General features: G+C 41.6%; 1 protein-coding gene across 2 annotated transcripts in view; it reads left to right on the plus strand.

Annotated features, from left to right (window-relative positions):
• Positions 1-3,884: 3,884 nt before the first annotated feature.
• The window catches only part of LOC106565327 (metabotropic glutamate receptor 2), a 71,775-nt gene continuing 59,192 nt past the window's right edge, over positions 3,885-16,467 (plus strand). Inside the window, exons 1-2 of one of the 2 annotated variants that reach the window (XM_045691517.2) lie at positions 3,885-4,405; positions 6,465-6,518. The gene's annotated coding sequence lies outside the window, so the exon portion shown is untranslated. The remainder of the gene's footprint in view (positions 4,406-6,464; positions 6,519-16,467) is intronic. The other variant, XM_014132301.3, reaches the window with a different exon arrangement.

The following is a 16,467-nucleotide window of genomic DNA, read 5'->3' on the forward strand; positions in this document are numbered from 1 at the left end:
GACAGAACGGTGCTAGGTCTGATCACCAATGGCGATGAGACAGCCTACAGGGAGGAGCTGATCGTGGACTACAAGAGAAAGAGGGGAAAGTACGCCCCATCCACTGTCGTGGAGCTGGTTGATACCTTCAAGTTCCTTGGCATCCACATCACTAAGGACTTAACATGGTCCACAAACATGTGCATAGTCTTGAAGAAGGCACGACAGCACCTCTTCCCCCTAAGGAGGCTGAAAATATTTGGCATGGGCCCTCGGATTATCAAAAACTTCTACAGCTGCACCATAGAGAGCATATGGACTCATTGCATTACCGCTTGGTATGGCAAACGCACCACCTTTTTATCACAAAGCGCTACAGAGGGTGGTGCGGACAGCCAAATACGTCACTGGGGCCGAGCTCCCTGCTATTCAGGACCTCCATATCAGGCGGTGTCAAAGGAAGCCCTGAAAATGTGTCAAACATTCCAGCCACCCAAGCCATAGAGTGTTCACTCTGCTACCACCCGGCAAATGGTACCAGAGCACTGGCTCTCAGACCAACAGGCTCTGAGACAGCTTCTACCCCCAAGCCATAAGACTGATAAATAGACATAAGACCGCTAAATAGTTACATAATTAATGGTTACCTGGCCTTTCTGCGCCGATCCTATCTTGCACTAACTCTATACACGCTCACAAGACTATCTTCACACTCACAAATACTAATTTTCACAAAGTCTGCTGCCTCAGTGTCTTTAGATATTTTTGTCAGATGTTACTATGGAATACTGAGGTATAATTACAAGCATTTCATAAGTGTCAAAGGCTTTTATTGACAATTACATGAAGTTGATGCAACGAGTAAATATTTGCAGTGTTGACCCTTCTTTTTCAAGACCTCTGCAATCCGCCCTGGCATGCTGTCAATTAACTTCTGGGCCACATCCTGACTGATGGCAGCCCATTCTTGCATAATTAATGCTTGGAGTTTGTCAGCATTTGTGGGTTTTTGTTTTTCCACCGGCCTCTTGAGGATTGATCACAAGTTCTCAATGGGATTAAGGTCTGGGGACCTAAAATATCGATGTTTTGTTCCCCGAGCCACTTAATTATCACTTTTCCTTATGGCAAGGTGCTCCATCATGCTGGAAAAGGCATTGTTCGTCTCCAAACTGTTCCTGGATGGTTGGGAGAAGTTGCTCTCGGAGGATTGTTGGTACTATTCTTTATTCATGGGTGTGTTCTTAGGCAAAATTGTGAGTGAGCCCACTCCCTTGGCTGAGAAGCAACCCTACACATGAATGGTCTCAGGATGCTTCACTGTTGGCATGACACAGGACTGATGGTAGCGCTCACCTTGTCTTCTCCGGACAATCTTTTTTCCGGATGCCCCAAACAATCGGAAAGGGCATTCATCAGAGAAAATGACTTTACTCCAGTCCTCAGCAGTCCAATCCCTGTACCTTTTGCAGAATATCAGTCTGTCACTGATGTTTTTTCCTGGAGAGAAGTGGCTTCTTTGCTGCCCTTCTTGACACCAGGCCATCCTCCAAAAGTCTTTGCCTCACTGTGCGTGCAGATGCACTCACACCTGCCTGCTGCCTTTCCTGAGCAAGCTCTGTACTGGTGGTGCCCCGATCCCGCAGCTGAATCAACTTTAGAAGACGGTCCTGGCGCCTGCTAGACTTTCTTGGGCGCCCTGAAGCCTTCTTCTCAACAATTGAACCGCTCTCCTTGAAGTTCTTGATGATCCGATAAATGGCTGATTTAGGTGCAATCTTACTGGCAGCAACATCCTTGCCTGTGAAGCCCTTTTTGTGCAACGCAATGATGACGGCACGTGTTTCCTTGCAGGAAACCATGGTTGACAGAGGAAGAACAATGATTCCAAGCACCACCTTCCTTTTGAAGCTTCCAGTCTGTTATTCGAGCTCAATCAGCCTGTCAGAGTGATCTCCAGCCTTGTCCTCGTCAACACTCACACCCGTGTTAACGAGAGAATCACTGATATGATGTCAGCTGGTCCTTTTGTGGCAGGGCTGAAATGCTGTGGAAAAGTTTTTGGGGGATTCAGTTCATTTGCATGGAAAAGAGGGACTTTGCAATTAATTGCAATTCATCTGATCACTCTTCATAACATTCTGGAGTATTTGCAAATTGCCATCATACAAACTGAGGCAGCAGACTTTGTGAAAATTAATATTTGTGTCATTCTCACAACTTTTGGCCATGACTGTACACTACACTGACACTCTCACACAAACCCACACACATTCACATACACTACATACACACGCACACATATGCATACCGACAACACAAACACGCCTACAGACACAACGCAAACACACATACACACACATACACTTACACGTTTACCTTCATCATTTGCTGCTGCTGCTGTTCTTCATTTTACTCTTATTAATATCTATCCTGATGCCTAGTCACTTTACCTTGCTTTTATGTACATTTTCTTTTCATTATTATTTTTTAACTCTGCATCATTGGGTAGGGCTTGGAAGCAAAGTGCATGTGACATTACAAATCGATTTGATGACACACTGTACAATACTGTATACTATACTGTAAAAAAGTAAATGCTACCATAATCGGAATGAATGGATGAATGAATTACATTCATTGAAGGGAGGAGTTTGTATTTCCCAGTAGGCTATTTTACTGTAATTACAAGGGATTGATGCAAGCAGGTTGGCTGTTTGATAAAGTGTTTACACATTACAGCATATGAATATTTGGTGTTTTACATCACTTGCACTTCTTGAGAGCTTAACAAAAGTTTACAAACTGGCAGCAACTACAGGGCAAAACAGACATCGCAAAATAGTAAATAATTTAAGGTTTAAGACTTGCTGCCACTCTAATCTGTACCCTATACTGTACATTCTAAATTGATTGGGCACTATAACGACATACGAGTGAAGTTGGTACTGCATTCTCACTCACGGGTGTAACAAATGTAGCCTCTTACAAGGCACACCTCAAAATATGTTAATGAGACAGAAACAACATTACCATGCACCCACTAGTAATCAAAAGGTTTTTGGTGCTCCAAAGATACGGTACGGCACTGTACTCTGTGGTGTGGAGTTACAGTACCATTAGAAATACAGCAATTTTCACCAAATGCATCATCATTTGGTTAAATAAAGGTTAAATAAAGGTTAAATAAAGGTTTCTCGTGATAATATCTAAAATGACCAGGTACATTACAGTTTTCCATTACAGTGAAGGCTATTGTTCCTATGCATGGTGACTCCTCCTGTTATTTAATCCACTAAATGTAGATGGGAAGATGGTAGAGCAAAAGCAGAGGTGGGCAGGGGGCCCTGATAGTAGTTGGTAGCCTATGTCAGTGCACTGGACAGGCACTCCTTAAACACAGCCAACTGAACTTCTCCACACTAACAGAAGGCAGCAGTCCTAGTCTACAGTCCCATAACCAAACGGGAATGGAAGTCCAGTCTACATAGTAACCAAGCCAGGCAAGATTCTTGAAATAATGTGAGTTTACATAGGCTACTGAAGCTTGATATGTCTCTGTAGCTTGATGGGGAAATTAAATTGAGCAATTGAAATAAAGTTCCTGCCAAGAATGCATTTGGGTTATTAACAGTGTAAAGTTACAAGAGTAGCCATCAGTAAAGACCATCAAAGGCATTTGGTGGATATCGGATTTCCTGAGAGGGGAATATGTCTAGATATTATTTTATTGGAAAGGTATTCCATAAAGGACATTAATTAATATTTACAGTTGTATAGATCCAAGACAAGTAGATTATTATGTCAAATTTCAAATAGTACTTTGTGCATAACAATAACCCAGTGCAGGCTACATTCCAAGAACAACTGCTACACAGCAAGCAATTTGCGCGCGAGACAACAGAGCATATCAGTCAGGGGGTGCGTCTGTTTCGAAGTTGACCTGATGAACTCGCGTACAGAGAAGGATATCTCTATCGCTCTCTCTCTCTCTCTGCCATTGAAGGCATTTCATTGGAAATACATGAACCAAGAATGTTATAATCGCGTTATTAAATGGCACGTGATGTTTAAATTTACTAATGAGAATTAACTCTTAACGTTCAGAATATTTTACACAGTCCACTCAATCTGGTTTTGAAGAGCGCTTGCAGATCGAGACATTTAGGACCATTTTGAATTACATAACTTTATACTTGACTATCTACTCTGGTCAGTGTGTCCGTTTAAAGTCATAATAGCCAACTATATCCTACACTCAGCGCCTTGGAATTTCGAGCACAACTATGTGGTCAAGAATGTCGAGGAATTTCCCACTCCTGCCAATCTGATCTAGATTTCAGAACCAAGGACAGTTCACACCTGCTCCACCTGGGAGACCGACGCGCAACGTTTCCTCACTTCCCGATTTTAACAATGCAACCAGGTAAGAAATTAACTCTGCTGTTTTAGGCTAGGCTACTCACTGTCACAGCATGCCAGTTTTATCAGAAATACTTGTGTATCCATATAGCATTAGCTAAAGCGTTATTCACATTGTTTAATAGTGCCTTTCCTACAGGTCTATAGTAACTGTATAATACAATTTTACCGCCATATCGATGTAGGTTTTAACATTGTAGTCTTCTATGCTATATGGATAAATTATGCAGTTTATGGAAATAGCCTACAAATAGATTATTTTCCATTTGAAGAAATATGTTGAATTTAGAAGATCTATTGCATACAATAGCAGGCTATATTACATGCTGGAAGACTAGGCTTATTATTATTACAAATAAATATAATCTTGAATCAGTTGTTTATAAGCACATGCACAAGTTGTCACCACTCCCACTTCATCTGTAGTCCATGCTCTATTGTTCTGCACATTATCAATCTTAAGCAAAGTTTGACAGGTCAAGAAGAATATGACACAGTATTGTCTATGTTTTAAAATGAACTATTCCTAGATCATACTGTGCATATTACTAAATTATATCCTAGGGGCTATGTGTTGCTCACTGGTAGGCTATATAGACATTTTATCAGGAACATTTAGTCATTTAGAAAATGTTCTTATCCAGAGCGATTTACAGGAGCAGTAGCCTATTGAAAAGTCATGATGATAACTTGGTCTTAGGAGCGGGGATAGGATAGATTTTATTGACAGTGCAGAGCTGGCGATGCAGGTGCTAGCCTACGAAAAGTGAAATATTCTAATCAATCAACTCACCAAAAAAACTGCCTGTGCCAAACAAGCATGACCATCCTCCATGAGACATCAGATTTCTGTCCTAAGATTTAAAGCTGACTATTGCAGCATGTAGTGTAGGCTACAGTAGGCCCTACCAGGCGCTATATTAATGTATTGTTAGATCACATTATGTGGTGAACAGGTACTGAGGCAACTTTTGTCTGTCCTCTCTACCTATAGCATACGCTACTACAGTCTGTCCTCATTGTTAATTCTGCGTTGTGAAGTAAAAGTTGTCACAAATATAAATAGTAAAGTAAAGTACAGATACCCCCAAAAACGACATAAGTAGTGCTTTAAATAGTATTTTTACTTAAGGACTGTACACCACTGCATATAGGTGGCCCAAGGATTCAAACCCACAATCCTGGCATTGCAAGTGCCGTGCTCTACCAACTGAGCCATACAGCACCAGAAACAGACGCAGTTCCTCTATAGGCTAACACATTTAACTGGGAATAGAGATTCATCTAATTAAGCTCTATCCTTCTTCATGAAACACCATCAAAACCACCTTCCTTCCTGTTTTGATGTCACACCCATTGTGTGTTGTTTCTCTGCTCACTTTACAGGACCAATAACCCCATTCATCTCATGTAGAAAGGAGTCAAAAGCCTCTTATCACCCCACAAAAAGTAGATCGTAGTTGGATTACTTTTTTGGGGATTGAGCCCAAAACCCTCCTGTGAGAATTTGACACTCAGTCACTAATGCTCTATATTGTAGCATACAATGGCTATTCAGTGAAACCTTCTAGTTTGAATAGGATTCCGTTTACTGAGTGCACTTTTTCGATACATCACAAAAGAACACCAGTTGGCCTTCTGAATGTCCCCCTGTGAGAACTACTTGAAATCTGAAGGACCTATCAGAGTTAGATTCAGCTATGGAACTTTTTGAGGTCATTTTGAAGCCCATTGAGTCCTGGGCATTCTCACGCTTTACTGATGAATATTCCATAGCAACGCAGAGATGAGGGCCGGGGGAAGGTCTTGAAGTTAACATTTTTGGTTCAAGTGAGGAGAAAGGGAATTGACCAGCATGTTGTGGTGTGTGTGTGTCCGTGTGTTTGGATTGAGAGATGAAATGGATCACTGAAACACAATAGTGACTTGGAGTGATAGAAAAGCGGGAAAGGTACTATATCACATGGGTTAATCTAAATCATGATAATTTCACAGTCACAAATAGAAACCACCTTTAGGTATATCTGTCTAGAATAAGACGTGTTATCCCTTTATGATTACAGGTGTTATTCCCATTCATCAACACAAGGTGTCTACTGTTAGTGTTGCCTTAGGGGGTAAGTCCTTGCTACTTATGTGTTATGTGTTAAATATTTATATCCATCTTAGCAAGCATTGTTTAATTGTTTATTTATTGAAATGTTAAAACAAGTTAAGAACCAAAGCCATTATTTTAAATATTAGACTGAGCATCAATCATACTTATACCAATGACATTATATAGTACTCATTATATTCATACCAGCCATTCATACTCATACCAATGGTGATACCCATTATAATGCTAATGTTATGATAGACACAATCAGACATGTTTAATCTATGGAGGCTGTATTTGAGCAGTGCCTTGAGCAGCTGGGCTCTGTCTGAGGGCAAACAGGGCATAGGCTCCTTCTGGCTCCACCATGTGTTGTGTGATGGTGTTCAGGTATGTTAGGGAGGGTCACTGGCTGTGCTGTCTGACATCTCACCACCTGATCAGGGTGCCACTTAACACAGCATGGGGACATCTACCAACTAACAATATTACCGTCCATATGAAAGTGCCATCATGTACCACTTACCAAGAGGACTAACTGCAAACTATTTGATCTGAAAGTCTAGCTCAGTAGGACCTATTCTAGACTCTTCTACACCAATATATTCACAAGTGTCTGCTGCCCACAGTTGATGCAAACAGAAGCTTAAATCGGGAGTCTTTGTACAGTAAAAGCCAGTGAACTGTACTGTACCAATGGATCTTAAGGACCTGTGCTTGGTTGAAACATGTGCTCAAAGCAACATTTGTACTTAGTCACTCAATAATTTGAATCCAAGAGAGAGAGGCACATTGTATTGGAGGCGGTTGACTACTGTACTGTATGTTGCTAGAGTGATCTGCGTTGGAGAGACCTACAGCTTTTCAATGCACGTGATGGGACGCTGGTGTGGATTTGGTACTGTATGTGTGTGTTAGCTAGCTACCTGAGGGTTCAAAGTGGAGCAATTATGCACACTGTCTTCTCTTTTGAACTCCTGTTTCACTGGGAATAATTGTGCAGAGACAGCTGGGTAGGGAGGAAGCAGCTCTCTTGGCTGCCAAGTGCTATTGTGACAGTCGATTCCACCGCGAGACAGATTTAATGATGTGACCACGGCCTGATAGAAAATTCCTCAGAACTAAGAGGAGGCTGAGCAAGAGTTGACAGTTGTAGTAGCAGCTCCAACTCATGTCAAATTACTCTTGGTCCCCTTGGTTATTTGCTGTCTCCTGTTTAAGGGAAAAGTATTATGGGCTCTACTAAGTGGGAAATGTTTTCCTAATATTGGCAGAGATATCATTTGATATCTACCTACCTCCCATACTTCAAGCTTGTGTATCCCCATATCTCTCCAACACACATCTGGGGAACTTGTAGTAGGACTTTATTTGCTACCACCAGACTAAGATCCACTCTTGGATCAAAATGTTGTATAACTAAGCCTAATTAAATGTATGTGGTGATGCCATCGTGTCCGTGTTCTATATCTTTAGGATTTTTTGGGGCGACTATGACAGTCAGTCCTTAGACCATACCTTGGCCTAGTTCCTGTTGGCCCCCTTCTTGGTCTTCTTGGTTGGCCCTGATTCGTCCATTAAACTCAGGCTCTGCAAATGGAGAGTCCCTACAAAGCCCACCTGGTACAAGGGAAAGTCGAGTGGGAGGATTCGATAGCTAACATCAATTAAACAGTTTTGGGTCACCTGTTCCCCGTAGCTCCTGAGCCACAAACAACAGACTGTGGCTCAGTCCCAACAATTTCTCCTACAGTAATGCAGGGGTTTAGTTTCTGTAGAGATGGCAGATTCAGCAGCAATCATTGCACTTGTTCCTGCTCATTTGCTTCCTTGTCTGTTGCTGGGGTGTGACTGAACAATATCTCCCGGAACACTATCACGCACGCACACACACACACCAGGGGGGAGAGGCTATACGGACACTCCCGGTGTACAAAGTGATAATGTATGTCGTACTGCTGAGAGCCGAGTGAACCGAATCACACAGACCAACTTTCTTTGGCCAAAGACTGAACCGACTAGCCTCTTTCTCACCAGGGGCCAACCCACAGGAAGAGTGACAGGACATGCTATAGGTGGCATACTATGACCACAAGTTATTACTAACTCCAGTCATGGGAGCTGAGAGATGTAGATGTACACATTCCTTCTGTACTAACTTTATGAAGTATGTTTAACATTGCACAGTTTACTGCGATAAGGTACCTGTAGGTAGAAAACGTTTAAGATTAAGACATTTATCTAGACAAATAGTATTACATGAACTCCTCTATTATCAACATCTTGCCGTATCCCAAAACTGGTTGAAATTATGTATTTTCAACCAGTTTTGCAACGGGCAACCCAGCCACACCTTCAACTAACAGCTATAGCTACTATCTCCCATCAGTGATGAGGTGGTGTGTCCAGCAGCTAATGGGACTGATTACCTCAGCTTTCCTTAACAAAGTGCTTGAATTTGAATGTCGATTGTGAAATAAAAATCACAAGAAAGTAGTGTTGTCACGATGCCAGAATTTTTCCTTCGATACCGATACCAGGTATAGTATCACAATACTCGATACCATTACGATACTCAATACCAAAACAATATCACTGCAAAAAAAGAAGGCATATTAGCCAAAGTCACAGAATGGCACTTGATCCAGACAGTTAAGCTCAGCTACTGCTCTGTTCAATCGCTGGGCATCTTTTGAGTTATCATTACATTACAAATTTTTTTACCTAAACATTTTTCAGATGCCATGTATGCATTAATGAATCAATTATACAATCATACAATCAATTTTACTTTGTATTTACCAATCTACATAACATGGTAATCATTTATTTGAATTAAAAATCTCTATTCATATACTGGCTAAATCAAGATGAAGCCTAGGCCTATCCACAATACAGGTGAATGCACATTCAGTAGGAGTGTGTGTGCCTGCATTGAGTTACTGAGCTTGTTTTGGCTGATTCCATGGGGCTACAGATAACAAACAATCTGTTTCCCTTCCTTATTGTACATTTGCATACAAATAGCCTATTTTATATAAATGTGTGCTGTCTCTTTAACCAGTAATATTGTCATTCACAAGGCAGGAGGGGGGCGGCCTGTCGGAACACAGCCAGTTCGCTTAGGCAATAGATCATCTTTGGGAGAGACGTGAGACAAAGACCGAATAAGTGAATGAATAAAGTTTTTGTGGCAATCAGCTTTGAAATCAGCATACAAGCTTGGCACACCTGTATTTGGGGAGTTTCTCCCATTCTTCTCTGCAGATCCTCTCAAGATCTGTCAGGTTGGATGGGGAGCATCGCTGCACTGCTATTTCCAGGTCTCTCCAGAGATATTCGATCGGGTTCAAGCCCGGGCTCTGGCTGGGCCACTCAAGGACATTCAGAGACTTGTCCTGAAGCCACTCCTGGGTTGTCTTGGCTGTGTGCTTAGGGTCATTGTCCTGTTGGAAGGTGAACCTTTGCCCCAGTCTGAGGTCCTGAGCGCTCTGGAGCAGGTTTTCATCAAGGATCTCTCTGTACTTTGCTCCATTCATTTTCCCCTCGATCCTGACTAGTTTCCCAGCCCCTGCCGCAGAAAAACATCCCCACAGCATGATGCTGCCACCACCATGCTTCGCGGTAGGTATAGTGCCAGGTTTCCTCCATATGTGACGTTTGGCATTCAGGCCAAAGACTTCAATCTTGGTTTCATTGGACCAGAGAGAGTCCTTTAGGTTTCTTTTGGCAAACTCCAAGCGGGCTGTCATATGCCTTTTACTGAGGAGTGGCTTCCGTCTGGCCACTCTACCATTAAGGCCTGATTGGTTGAGTGCTGCAGAGATGGTTGTCCTTCTGGAAGGTTATCCCATCTCCACAGAGGAACTCTGGAACTCAGAGTGACCATTGGGTTCTTGGTCACCTCTTGGTGGTTCCAAACCTCTTCCATTTAAGAATGATGGAGATGACTGTGGTACCCTTCCCCAGATCTGTGCCTCAACAAAATCCTGTCTCGGAGCTCTACGGACAATTCCTTTCGACCTCATTGCTTGGTTTTTGCTCTGACATGCACTGTAAACTGTGGAATTTTATATAGATAGGCCTTTCCAAATGTTGTCCAATCAATTGAATTTACCACAGGTGGACTCGAATCAAGTTGTAGAAACATCTCAAGGATGATTAATTGAAACAGGATGCACCTGAGCTCAATTTCGAGTTTCATAGCAATGGGTCTGAATACTTATGTAAATAAGGTATTCTGTTTTCGCTTCGGTATTATTTTGTGTAGATTGATGAGGAGAAGAAAAATATTTAATCAATTTTAGAATAAGTAACAAAATGTGAAAAAAGGGAAGGGGTCTGAATACTGTCTGAATGTACTGTATTTTCCCATTCATTACAAAGACCCCCATTGCTTTGTTTGACAAACCCATGCCGCTCTCTCTATTTCTCTCTCTCTCCAGTCAAACAGATATTTTCAACCCCTAATATACCAGATATATGACCTCAACATGATCCGAATTTATATCAGCAAAACTCTTGTCATACTGCCCACTACCCCTCCCTGCCCACCCACCACCACCCTCTTTTTTTGCCCACCATGTTTCCATGGCAACCCCAGTTAGCGAAGAAGAGAGCCCTTCCAAGTGTGAGAATATCTCTGATTATACTTCTTGTATGGTATGGTGGTGGTATGGTTCACACTCCATGATGCTATACTGTAAATATTGAATAGGTTTTTCAGTATGGATTTGTCTTCGATTAGAATAACTTGAAGTATGCTATAACCACTGTCCAAGGACAGAGCTCCTTTATACAGTATTCATTCACTTCTACCTTCCATTCAAAAAGTGATCCCACTGTGGTTTTCCACACTGTTTCTCCTTGCATGTGGTCCTTGGAGATTGTTCTTCACTGAACTAGCTCCCAGTACACACACAAAAAAAGTGTGCTTAATAGTACCAAATAGGGGTTCTTTAGCTTGTAACCATAGCGGAACTATTTTTTGGTGCTACTGTAAATAGAACCCTTTCTTGAAGGTAAAAAAAATAACCATGCTCATGAGGTTCTAAATGGAACCTGTATGGTGCTATAAATAACCTTTCCTAAGGTTCTATAAAGAAGCATTAAAAAAAGGTTATATTTAGCACAGAAAAGGTTATAGCCTTAAAACCCACTTTTTGTGGGTCTTGAAACTTCCCATTAGCACTGCATGAAATGGTCACTTTTGCACTTGTTTTCAAGGACACACCTCAAATATTGACACCACTCCCACCTCAGTTCAAGTGAGCTGGTGTTAGACAGGTAAATTGACAAACCTCGTGTTATGACTGGAGAATGCCAGTGAGACAGTTATTACATGACGAAATAGAAAACGAACGTGAATTTGACGCTTGTGCTTCCTTAGCGCCAGCCAAAAATAGAGCCCTTTATCTCTGTTGTAACTTTCTTTCTCCTCAAGTCAGTGTTCACTGTTTATATTCTTAATCTCCCAGTGATGGAATTAGTTAGAACAACTCGTGTCAAGTGCTGGACGCACTCGACAGAAACAGAGGGCAACACATGATACAGTATATTCACCCAATAAATGTATTATGTACCCATGTGCATGTGCTGTGTATGTACTGTGAAGTCAGTCAAGTGAAAACAGAGGAAGTATGTATATACCGTAGATGTACAGTATGTGAGTGGGTGCAAGTGGGTGAGTGTTTCATGTTTCAGAGAAGTCAAATGTGTCATAAGATTAAATGTATCTTATCAAATCAAGCTTTATTTATACTGCACATTTCAGACATGGAATGCAACACAATGTGCTTCATAGGAAATAATATATAAAAAACAATGAAAATAAAAGCAGAAATATTTACTACACAACAAACTTAAGATAAAAAAACAAAAGAATGACAAAAACTGAACGACTAAAAAGCACCCTAAGAAAAGCTAAAAATATTCATTTTAAGATCTCTTTTAAATATGTCCACAGTTTTGGCCCCCCTCAGGTTCTCTGGCAGGCTATTCCAGAGGCTGGGGGCATAATAACTAAAGGCTTCCTCTTCATGCTTCTTGATCCTAGGTTTTGGGATAGTTAAAAGGCCAGTGCCAGAGGACCTGAGGGACCTACTGTGTACATAACTTAAAAGCATGTCTGACATGTATTGGTGTGCACAATCGTGGATTGGTTTAAAAACCAATAGAAGAATGTTGGTACCCGTGCTGCAGCATTCTGTATGTTTTGCAGTTGACCAATGGCTTTCTTGGGTAGAACAGACAGGAGAGCATTACAGTAGTCAAGCATGCTTGTAATAAAACCATGGATGAGTCTCTCTGTCCTAGCCTGAGAGAGAAACTGCGCACTTTGGCAATGTTCCTCAGGTGGTAAAAAAACTATTTTGGTCACATTCCTAATGTGTGATTCCAAATTTTGTTCTGAATCAAAAACTCACACCAAGGTTTTTTACCTGGTGTTTTATCTTTATTGCCCATTAATTAATATGTGTGGCCAGATTTGCGCTCTGTGCTTCGGCACCAACAAAAAGTACCTTGGTCTTGTCTTGATATAGTTGGAGGAAGTTGTAAGCCACCCAAGTATTTAAATCACTAATAGAGTCTAATCATTTATCTCCAAAATTCTCTGGTGACACAGAAATATAAAGTTGTATATCGTCTGTGTAGCAGTGAAAATCAATGCTGTGCTTTCTGATAATGCTGTTCAGATCTAAATTGGTTTAGGACCTATTTATTCGGTCAAGAGTTCTCTGTCACCGTATACGGTGAACATAACTCAGAGAAAATACATATCACATGTGATGTTCCACATTTTGGATCCGGTACTGTTCAGTTTACATATGTAACCCCTTGTAACATATATAAACTGAACAGTACCGGACCAAAACTAATCCACCTCTCCAGTCTGTCCAGAAGGACATCATGGCCAACAGTGTCGAATGCAGCACTTAAATCCAAGAGTACAAGGACAGAGAGCTGTTTGGCATCTCGGTTGGCTCTAAGATAATCTCCCACTTTAACTAAGGCTGCCTTCTTCAGATATGCTATTAAAAACTGTTTTGAAGAAGGTGGTGGGGATAGGATCAAGAAGGCCGGTAGAAGTCTTAAGTTGTAATATCACTTTCCTGAGCATGTCTGTGTCAACCCTGGAAAATAAATCCATAGTGCCTTTGTGTGGTAGGCTAGGGAACAAATCCTCAAACTTCTCACCAGGTTTTGCTTGACTGATACCAAGCCTAATGTTGATTATCTTATCTCTTATTAAATATGCCGCAAAGTCATCACATTTAGATGTGGAGGGAAGTTCAAATAGGTTTGAAAGGGTAGGATTTATCAGGCCATCAATGGTCGAGAAGAGCACTCTCAAATTTTTCTGATTAATAGTGATCAAGTTAGAAAAATGAGCCTGTCTGGCATTTCTAATTGCCTTGTTATATATGCCAAGTTGCTCTCTCAGAATATCATAACAGACCTGCAACTTTGACTTTCTCCACTTCCGCTCTGTCTTTCTGTAATTTCTCTTTAATTGATTAATTTCCTCACTCATCCAAGGGTCTCTCTGTTTGGATTTGGCCTTTTCAACTTTAATGGAGCTATGGCATCAATGGTTGCCCTTGATTTAGTTGATAACTTTAATAGAAAATTATCACAAGAGGAAGGCAGAATAGGTGGTGGAGAATTGTTCATACATTCAATAAAATCTGTAGCAACTTCAGAGGTAGGATAGTGTTTCTTAATAATGTGTTCAGTATTACCCTGTGCTATGGGCAACAAGGTAGTACAAAATACAATGGTGATCAGATAAAGCAACATCAACAATAGAGGATATGTCAATAGAAAGCCCCTTGGTAATAAACAGGTCCAGAGTATGGCCGTGGTTATGGGTGGGCCCAGTAACATGTTGGGAAAAGTCCATAGAGCTCAAAAGATTCATACATTTAACGGCCTTTTAGTCAGTCTCTTTCTCAGCATGAATAGTAAAATCGCCCAACACAATGATTTTATCATTGTTCTCAAGGACATAATTCAGATAAATCATTAAATAAAGTGAGGCAGGACTTTGGTGGCCTATACAGGGTTATGTCCAGCACTGGATGCTGACATTTAAACAGTACAGCATGATGCTCAAAAGACCAAAATTTGAACGTGGAGTTAAAGTAACATAAATTAGGTTACTCACAACAACCATAGTGCCATTTCAATAGGAGTTGCTTATGCTTTCCAAGCTCTGTGTTGCTTACATGCTGACCACACCTCTCGCGTTACGTGCACAAGCGTTGCAAAATACATTTACACATACAGTTGAAGTCGGAAGTTTACATACACCTTAGCTGAATACATTTAAACTCAGTTTTTCACAATTCCTGACAGAACTGAAAAAGTTCTGCCCACAGAACTGAAAAAGGATTGAAGTCAGGGCTTTGTGATGGCCACTCCAATACCTTGACTTTGTTGTCCTTAAGCCATTTTGCCACAACGTTGGAAGTATGCTTGGGGTCATTGTCCATTTGGAAGACCCATTTGTGACCAAGCTTTAACTTCCTGACTGATGTCTTGAGATGTTGCTTCAATATATCCACATAATTTTCCTACCTCATGATGCCATCTATTTTGTGAAGTGCACCAGTCCCTCCTGCAGCAAAGCACCCCCACAACATGATGCTGCCACCCCCGTGCTTCACGGTTGGGATGATGTTCTTCGGCTTGCAAGCCTCCCTCTTTTTCCTCCAAACATAACGATGGTCATTATGGCCAAAAAGTTATATTTCTGTTTAATCAATTTCTCCAAAAAGTACAATCTTTGTCCCCATGTGCAGTTGCAAACCGTAGTCTGCCTTGTTTATGGCGGTTTTGGAGCAGTGGCTTCTTCCTTGCTGAGCGGCCTTTCAGGTTATGTCGATATAGGACTCGTTTTACTGTCGATACACATACTTTTGTACCTGTTTCCTCCAGCATCTTCACAAGGTCCTTTGCTGTTGTTCTGGGATTGATTTGCACTTTTTGCACCAAAGTCCGTTCATCTCTAGGAGACAGAACGTGTCCTTCCTGAGCGGTATGACAAATGAAAGTTGTCACAGAAAGAGATTCCTGTTGTTGCAAAGTTTCTTCAGGTACTTGTTCAGGGCAAAGAGTCGGCTGAAATGTTACGGACACCTTTGATAGCACGGGAGGGGGCAAGAGATAATTATTATCTTTCCTGTGCTAGTGTAAAATGATCGCCTAAAATGAAGTTCGTTAAAACCTACGTGAGTGATGATGGTGTCAATGGAGTAGTTGGCCAGAACCGTGGGCAGAAGGGAGTTGATGTCATGGACATGGGCTCCTGGGTGACAGTGGACCTTGGTCGGTCCACAGATCGTAGGCAGGCCAAAATCTCTCACCATAGGGCTTCCTACATTGATGGTGGTCGTGATGCAATCCAATGGGTAAGCGACCTGCTGAACTGTGGTGGCCGTTGGAGAGGATGCCACTGGGCGGCCTGTTGGTATACACCCAGGATCCATGCTGGTAGGTCCGTCTCAAGCGAGGCAAAGCTGTTTGATAGCTGGATTGGATCTTCTTGGATAGATGAAGGGTGGCCAGACTTCCTCCCCAATCTCGTATGCCTTGCGTGTGTCCAGTCTCCCATCTTATGTCTCATGGAGTTTACTGTAAGATCTCATGGAGTTTTCATGTTAAATTGTAGTATAAGGCATCAATATAAAGATTAGCCAAACAACCTCTCTTAGAAGATTCATATTTCATATCCAACTGCTAGCTTCCCATAGAACAAGTCATACAAAGGATAGTTCAAAAGACCACCTGGGAACGTGCATGAATACCAATAACCTTTTCCGAGGTCAAGTATTCCATAGAGTGGTTATGTCCGCTCCTGGTGAGGGACTATCCTGAGCAATGTCCACAGGGGTTGCAGCCTGATTCAAAGGGGAACAGGCAGGAGTATCAGGGGACAAAGGGAAAGTCTGGTGCCCTGGGGGGAC

Source organism: Salmo salar, chromosome 12 (assembly GCF_965601325.2).
Source record: "Salmo salar chromosome 12, fSalSal1, whole genome shotgun sequence".
Classification (NCBI taxonomy): Eukaryota; Metazoa; Chordata; class Actinopteri; order Salmoniformes; family Salmonidae; genus Salmo; species Salmo salar.